The sequence below is a fragment of the Urocitellus parryii genome, chromosome 14, assembly GCF_045843805.1.
Source record: "Urocitellus parryii isolate mUroPar1 chromosome 14, mUroPar1.hap1, whole genome shotgun sequence".
In the NCBI taxonomy this organism is placed as follows: domain Eukaryota; kingdom Metazoa; phylum Chordata; class Mammalia; order Rodentia; family Sciuridae; genus Urocitellus; species Urocitellus parryii.
Genome location: NC_135544.1, coordinates 31,249,079 through 31,257,954, shown reverse-complemented (window position 1 = coordinate 31,257,954; position 8,876 = coordinate 31,249,079). Strand labels below are relative to the sequence as shown.

Genomic DNA, 8,876 nt, shown 5'->3' with positions numbered 1-8,876 from the left:
GAAGAAGATGATGGTGGTGGTGGAATTATTATCCAACATTAATTGAATGCAGATGATGTACCAGATACTGTTCTAAATATTTTACATGGAAATTATCCACTTAAACCTCACAGTCTCCTTCCAACATGGTGCCATAATTGTTCCCAGTTTACAAAAGAATAAAGTGACATATAGATATGCTAAGTGACTTGCCCAAAGCCATGTGACTGCTCTTGTTGCTAAGACTATAATGATTTATTTGATACCCAGTAGAAGCCTGCTTTTATTTCCGCACAGTGCCCTTTCTTGGGGGAAACTGTGAACAAGTTGATCTGTAGTGAATTGAAGTGCCACACATACCTCTCTCAGCCAAAACCAGGTCAGTACCCTAAAACTATGCACATCAAGAGTCTCCTAATTTGAGGCTGTTTCCTGCCCATTTGTCCCCGCGGTGGTTAAGACATCTTTTTTTACCCTCTTTTTTTTTTGAGATTCTTCATTCTATTGCATCAATCCTGAACTTAAGACCCTCAAATATCATGCTGGTGTTCATTGACTTCATGAATATTTACCAAGGGTCAGTCATTGTGCTGATTCCATTGGACAGGACGGGCAAAGCTCCCTCAAGGAGATCAGAGGGAAGCAGACCAGGGCAGCAGTGACGAGAGCACTGTGTAACGAAGGACAATTTCCAGGGAAAGGCAGGCGCCAAGAAACCCACAGGGACAGGACACTGGATGGAGATGGTGCAGCTCTCTGTCCTAGGAATGAAGAAGGGTAGGAGCAGATGGGGACAGTGTTTACATGGGAGCTGTGTCTGTATTTGGAGAAGCTGGCTTTAGTGCTGTAAAAAGTCTCACTCCTAGGCATGGAGTGATGTAGCAAGAAGGAGAAAGTACCTATCAGCAAGTGTGAACTGGATAAAAACTGGTTCACAAGTCATTTAAAAAAAAAATTTAGAAATTTTATTTAGCATATCTGTAAAGCCACTTTCACAGTTTTCAAAAAACTAATTCTAAAAGTTCAGTTCACTTCCATCTTAGTTTAATCAGGTTACTTTTCTCTTAATTATTCCTAAGTTTTATGGTATTGTTGATATAGAAAGATGAATGTGAGGCCAAACCGGCTGTCTATGCACATCAAACGAAAGAACTACACTGTAATCAATCAGTTTACATTAGCTATTCTGATTATTAGTGATTACCAATCTGCTTTCATGCAACTATTGGTATTAACTCACCAGAATGTTCTGAATGCATAGATCTAACCCATCACAAAGACCTGCTTTGTGATGTTTGCATTTGAAAACTCAACAGCTGAGTGAATAGAAACACTGAGGAGTAGATTGGTCTTAATTAGATATAATTTGATATGTAGATAAATATTTTCAGAAGAGACGTGGTAGTCTTACTAGTTTCAGATAGAGTGCTAAAAACCAGGCTGAGTGTTCTGTAGGAGGAGCCTTGCTTTATTGAACCTATAAAAATAATTTATTATCAATTATCAATATTTTCAAAGTCTAATCAAGGATAACACTGCTTATTACACATGCAAATATCTCCTTTGGTATGCAATGTATAGAGCTAGACAGCTACAAAGGGAAGTTCTTTCTGGCTTATATTTTTCCTCTATAAAATGCATATTCTATTAAAGATACTTTTAAAGTATGCTGTTGAAGCTTAATCCAGCCTAATCACACATACTAATTAATAAAGAAATTAAAGTATTCTTGTCAATATTGTTATTAAACAATTGGAAAAAGAAAAACATCACTAGCAGTGCCTTTTCTTCTGAAGCAAGCAAGCTGAGAGTGACCATGAATAGATGGCCAGCATTCAGCTAAGGACACAATTCTTAGAACCTATGCCTCATTCCAAGTTGTCTTGGCTTCAGTTATTTTTTAATTCCTTGCATAGCAATCTGGTATCTTCAATCTGATTGAATAAACAAATACCACATTCCAGTCATCAGATTTACAGAAAAAAACTAAAGCTGTATGACTTTGAACCTGAAAAAAAAAAATTACTATCCTAAAGCCCAGCTACCAAACCTACGGGAGTGATGTAGAGCAACTCTAAAGCCACAGGGGAGAATTGTGTGTAAAATCCCACTTAACTGGTTTTTCCCTTTGGGTTAATGTTGTATAGTAATAAGCAGCAGGCAAGGAGGTTTTATCGATAGATTGCTGCTGCTAACAGGAGCCGACCAACTGCCTCCTCCCTGATGATTACAACCAAAGGAACCTGAAAAATGACAAACAAATAATAATAAATAAACATTGATATTGAACCACAGCATTCGCCTTAGAGAGCCAAGCAGACAATGTGAAAGAAACAAACAAACAAAAAAAAGCAAAATATCTCTATCATTGAATGGCATTATTGATAGGAAACAGGCTCACAAAATGCTTTTAAGAGATGCAGGCAGATAACAAAGCAGCATAAAGTAGATGATTTTGTATGGTAAAAAATGCTTTATGAATAAAATAAACTAGAAAATATTCAGCAAATAGTTAACAATATTTTGTTATCTCTGGGATAGGATTCCATGTGTATGGGGCAGGCTTTTCTGTATTTTCTAAAAAGGCAGCATTAATCATGAATTCTTTACATAAATAGGAGATAATCTTAAGACAAAATCACATACAAATTAAATGAAGTATTTGACCAAAAAAAATTGTCTCATGTAAGAAGAGAACATATGTTCCTCTAAAGTTGAATTTCTTATTAATGAAAATATGAAGTTTCTTTCCATCCTTTCGTTTTGGACTGATGAATCGCCTCCCCTCCTAGCAGATAGGAGCAAAAATTGATGGAGCCCGTTTTGTGCTTTTGGCTTTCATATGAGTCGGCCTTGCTTGCCTTTTCCATTTCAGTGATCATGGTGGCCAGAGCAGTGGAAATAAGTTATGTAAAAGGTTTCTGCCTCGTTGTTGTTTTAATTAATCTGGGTCCCTGAATGACACACAGACTTAATCGGGTGGTATGGAACCTGTCGCTGTTAAGTAATTGGTTTGAACCCAAAGGCAGGTTGTGATCAAAAGTTGTCACTGTCCAATGGATACTCATTGGCCCATGTGAAATGGGTTGGTGGTCTCAGTCTAATTCCTTGTGGACCAGTGTCAGTCTCATGAAAAGCATTACCTAAAGTAGCACTAATTGGTTGACATTCTCAGCATGAAAGAGTGAATAAAGAGATTGAAATATAAAATAGCCTTCAAACTTTGGCTGAAGATGGATACACACAGTGCAGCATTGAATGGGGTTACTCCTGTTGTCAGTCATGACACTGTCATGGAAAGACAAGAGTCCATTACCAGAGATTTTTAACCCAATTCCTATGTTCATAAACAGTGCTAGCTAAACCTAAGGAAACTGAAACTTTTGTAGACCTCTAAAATCCTTTGACTTACCCCTCACAATCCTGCTTTTTACTCAGATATCTCTAGGGAAATTTGAGCAAAAATATTTTACCAAAAGGCAACAGGCTGAAACTGACTCTGCTAAACCTTTAAAAAATTCTCAAATGAAGATCTAGCTTCATTATTACCAAACAGTGTGTGTTCATCACTTTAATTATAGGAAAAATCGATAGGGCATATAAAAGTACGTGGCATATTTTACCTGACATTTGTGCTTGTTCACTTTATTAAGCATGCCTTTCTGAGCAGAAATAACAGGCTAGAATTTACCAAAAGGCGCAGCCTAAGAGAGCAAAGATTTCTCTTGCACTCAATTTATCTCCTATATGATGTCTTTACCATTTCAAATAACATGTTTTTAGTAAAGGAACATGAAAACAAATTAAAAAGGCAATAATGGATGCATTTTCCCATTAGTGCAACCAGGCAGATTACTAATTCACAAATATTGAAACTAGCACTGATGGAGATGAATGAATTTCTCATCATTTAATAATGTAAATCACACAAACAGCAGAGACGTCCAGTAACTCCTGGCACTAGAAAAACGCCAACAGATAGACGCAATGTTGATAGAGCTTTTTATCTTGTTGATTTATTCAGCATCTTTTCTGCCTTTTACAATAGTTATTCTTTACTGCATTATCTCTTAACCTTTTATGAATTTTAAATATCTACTTTCTTCTAAAGAAGACAGGTGTCTGGAATTATGGTAGCCAAATTTTGCAAGTTAATAATTTTATTTTTTTATGAAGTGTATTTTGATCAGCAACACATTGGGGAGACAACAGCTTTTTTAAATGTGTAATAAACATGACTAGAAGCATTTTTCAAAAACTATTGTACAAAAAAGCTGGCACCATCACTTTATCACATGAAAAAATGGGGGAAACGCAAACCTATTTTCAAAGAAAAAAATATCCAATGGATATCCTTATATCTAGAACTTATTGTCAGATAAAATGTACTACTTAAGACATAGTTTAAATGGCTCTATAATTCCAAACTTCTACCATGAAGCTTCATTAAAGTATATAAATTAGTACTACTGTCAGAAATGGCATTAAGTATTCAATAAGAGTAGACTTAATGCAATTAATAGCAATTAAAATTATACTTTTATGATGTCAGCCACCAGCATCGTAAAGACATAATTGCCTGTAAGGACTTTTGTACCATATTTATCCTCTAAAACTGTCCAATTTATATGAAAAATGCCAAAAACATATCCCATATGGGTACCATTATCTTCTCGGATTTTTAGAAGTAATCTGTCTTATCCAGCATGTGCACATTAGGCTAATTTGCTTTAATTAGTTTTTTTCTCATTTTGTTAATAGGCATGTTGATGTTAAGTTTTTATTTCGGAGGTACAGATGCTAACTTCACTCATTATGTCCCTATTAAGGGGTCAGTATACTTTGTGATAAGCTGGACTTATCCACTTATAGCATCACTCTCCAAAATATCATATGATATAGTGTATCGAACATTAAAAACCATATTGCTGTTATACTAATAGTGAGCAACTTGAATTCTAGTTAATTAATTACTAGTTAAATATGAAAGAACAGTTTCACTGTTTCTGCTGTGGCAAGGCACTTCTGTATGGACATAATAAATTAGATAAACTAATGAACTGATTTCAGAAACATAGTCATTTGTGACTCCTCAAAGCATTCATAAGAATTACCATGAATGCATGCCCGGGTTTTGCATTTTAAGCCAGGAGGCATCCAAAATAAGAAACTCTTTTATTTCCTGGATTCAATCATAGTCCATACCTCAAACCTCAAAGACATTTCATAAAAGTTAATATATTAAAATAATTCTATTAATTATTATTGGTTATCTCATCTGTAAAATTTTCTAATGCCAAACTGCTATAAAGAAAAAAATAATTATGTATATGCAAAGAGCAAAACATATAATTAAAATTTTTCCCTATTAGTTTTCTGAGGACAGAAATTTTTTATGCAAGTAATTTTAAAGGTTGAACAGAGTCTTCTGATGAAACTTAGAAGACTTAGGGAAGATATTAAGGGTGGGTATATTTTTTCCTCACTGGATGAATAAGTTTAGCTCCAAATTTGTATGTATACCTTTATATCTGAAAGACATTTCTTGTATTCATATACTAATTTTTCTCAGTTTATTTTAAATGTCTTTCTCTATTTGTGTTCTCATCATGAAACCAACTATAAAAACTATATAATCTTATAACATTGCAATAAAGTCATAGGATTGATTTAAAATCGGAAAACCTTATATGCTTTGAAATGCAATGTTTTACAACAAGCAATAAAACAATTATGTAGTTAGTTCAGGTCAGTATCTTTAAGGAAATTGCACAAGAGTCCCAAGTGAGTAGGGGTAGTTAAGGAAATAAGAGTTAAATCATTCAGATATCTTCAAATAGGAGAGACAATATAGTTTAAATACATAATTATTTTAGGTAAGTCATGTTATATATTTTTAATTTTATTTCCAACATAGAAATATATCTGTCTGTTAAAAGGCATACTCTCTGGATAGTATTCAAAAGAGTTGAGTAGCTTGTTGAAACACTGTTGTTTTGCTTTGTTGTGCCTTGGGTTTTAGTAAGCTCAATTTGTACCCTATAAGGCTTGAATTGTTTTCTTCAGGCAGCCAATAGTTGTATTGATAAGACCCATAAATTGACCATTTTCGTGTAACTAAGTGAAATAATTAAGAAATCAAAATTGAAAGAAGTAAAAACTCAATTGCATAATTCATCCTTTTTAACTATTAGTCTCCAAGATTAAAGCAGCTTTCACAAGCAAGAATGTTTAGCTAATGAAAAAAACAGACTAAATAACAGAAAGTAGAATAAATTAGGATGTAATAGTCCTTCACAGCCTATCAAGTAAGCTTTTCAGATACAATTTGAATGTAACAAGTTCTTCTCTATTCCTTTGTCTCAGTTGTATTATAAAACATAGTGATTACTATGCCCTGGAATTGAATTACTTTTGTTTACATTTAGGTTCTTATTTCTAAGAAGAACACAAGGAATTACACGTCAGCCTTTGTCCCATTTCTACAGTGAACGTACACTCTAAGTCAATTGTTCAATAACAATAGAACGAGTGCTGGAAAGAGAGAATGTGGGAAAAAAAATGTATACGTGAAAGCAACTTGGTGACAAAAATGGAGGCACAATATTTTGCAAATTGGAATTATCAATATTTGTAAATTGGAATCTGTGTGTATTCTAAAAAGCATTTATATGGAAGATGGCTGTTTAGGTATATGATTTTCCATTGAACTACTATAAACAATTATCCTAAGCTTAACCAAAAATGTAATCGAACTCTGAAACAATAATCTGTGTTTGTGTGTGGAGAAAGTGGGGGGTACTCTTTTTTGTTCTCTTTTCTTGAGCACTTGCTATAGATTAGTCTTTGTGTTCAGTATTTATACCCATTTACAATCCTATGAGATAAATGTCACAGTTATGTCCTCTTTATAGATAACAAAATAGTTCATGTATTTTGAGATTCAAACTTGGGTCATTTATTTATTTTCTCAGACTTATAGGCATTTGCTGCCATCTCTTCTCATGGGTTCCAGATGTTCTCTCAGTGAACTAAGATTTGGTTCCCACCATGACATCTCACTTAGGCTGCCTTTGCTCTCTTAAAGAGCCCCAGACCCTAAAATGGACTCCCATCTTCCTCACACAAGTGCAATAACCCAGAGCAGCTGGTTGCATCTGGGAATCAAGAGGAAAGCCTTGTGTTAGTGGTTATGGTTGCTATTGATTGTGCATCTACAGTATTCCTGGGAAACCAGGGACACTATGGTAAAAACAGAATTTCTGCCTTGAAACTTACCTTTTCCCATGGTTAGAAAGACAAGCATAAAAACAAATAAGACAATGCTCAGAACACTGACAGTGCTCAGAAAATAAAAGGATGACGTAAACAGTGGGCACAGGGAGAGCAGTAGGAGAAGCAATCAGCTTTGGCAAGTAGAGTTAGGGAAAACTTCCCAAGCAGATAGAGGGCTTTTGACCTGAGATGGAATGATGGAGAACCATTCCGAGACCTGGAAGGAGCAGTGTAAAAGCTGAAAACATCCAGCACACAGACTCTGGGAAGCCAGAGTCTAGCAATTGAAGAAAAAAAAGAAAGAAAGAAATCCAGGAGAGTGAAAGAGAAGAAGTGGAGGAAACCAAGTCTAGGAAGCAGCAGCTGTGGAGCATTCTTAGGGAAGAGGTGCAGGCTTGACCAGATTCAGTGTTTCCCCATCATTCTGTCTGCTGAGTGGAGAACGTATCACAGAGCATGGCTCAGAAAGGCATGAAAATGTGAAGCTGAGAAATAACTCTGATTTGCTTCAAGGTATTCTAGCAGCATGTATGTGCTTGGGTGTGTTTTGAAGAATAAAGAGAAATCAATGGGACTTAATGCACTGGACATGAGATCAAGGGTAACCACTATGTTTGTGGTTTGAGGAACTGGGTTTGTGGTGGTGGTATGAACTAGGAAGAAGATTCTCTCTGGGAAGTGGCTGTTTGGACTGGCTCTTGAAGAGTGAATTATGATAGGGTAACACACAATCTGTAGATGACTGGTAGTCCACCAACTTGTCTTGGTAACCAGAGAAGTTTTGATACAAAGAAGTCATCACTGCATGGAATTCTAGCCATTGCAGTAGTGAAGTAAAAACTGTAGGGTAGGCTATAGGATTGGGTTTTATATAGATTTTGGAGAGAATGATGTTAGAGATGTCATGATTACTATGTGCATCAACCCTACCTACTTTTCAGATTTTTCACTGAATCTACTTCAAACATCATGAATTGTCTAATGTCTGTAGTTGATTTTGGTTTTGGTGGGGTTTTTTTGTTTTGTTTTTGTTTTTGTTTTTCACAAAGAATGTAGAAGCTCCAAATTCACTTTGAGGGGCAAAACTATAGCCTCCCAAAAGTGACAAGATCCACTTGCTGTATGCAGCTCTTAGGTTGAGATACAAGTCTAGTTGATTACTAAATAGCTGACCTTTATTGGTGTCTAGGAAAGCAAAGGTGACAATGGCCATTTCATATTGGTGGGTTATTTTTACAAGTCAGTCTGAGGCTGGCTATGCACATGCGATGCCTTTCAATGGAGAAGTAAGCACAGACCACCTAAACAGGTAAGAGGATATATGTGTACATGTGCTTGTTTGGTGGTCCTAAAGGGATGTCAAGAGGAGGGCTCATATGAAATATCATGAGATCATTCTTGGCCTGATATTCTCCCAGTGGGGATACAGATGCCGAGGACTCTCTCTTAAAGAATTATTCCATTTCTTGAAAGGCTCTATCAAAACACCAGGCAGGAAAGAAATAGTACTGAGGCATGTTTCCCAAAAGCATGATGTTAGGGTAAGGTCAGTGACTGACGGATGAAGTGTCTCACTGAGATAATTCACAGCCTGAGGACTCATTGATGGATACTTTAGTACT

The 8,876-nt window shown here is 35.7% G+C and overlaps 1 non-coding gene across 1 annotated transcript; it reads right to left on the bottom strand.

The window, feature by feature from the left end:
• Positions 1 to 8,302: 8,302 nt before the first annotated feature.
• LOC113191017 (small nucleolar RNA SNORA68) lies at positions 8,303 to 8,402 on the bottom strand. Its single transcript, XR_003301853.1, has one exon. It is a non-coding gene; the product is annotated as a small nucleolar RNA SNORA68 (small nucleolar RNA).
• Positions 8,403 to 8,876: the final 474 nt, after the last annotated feature.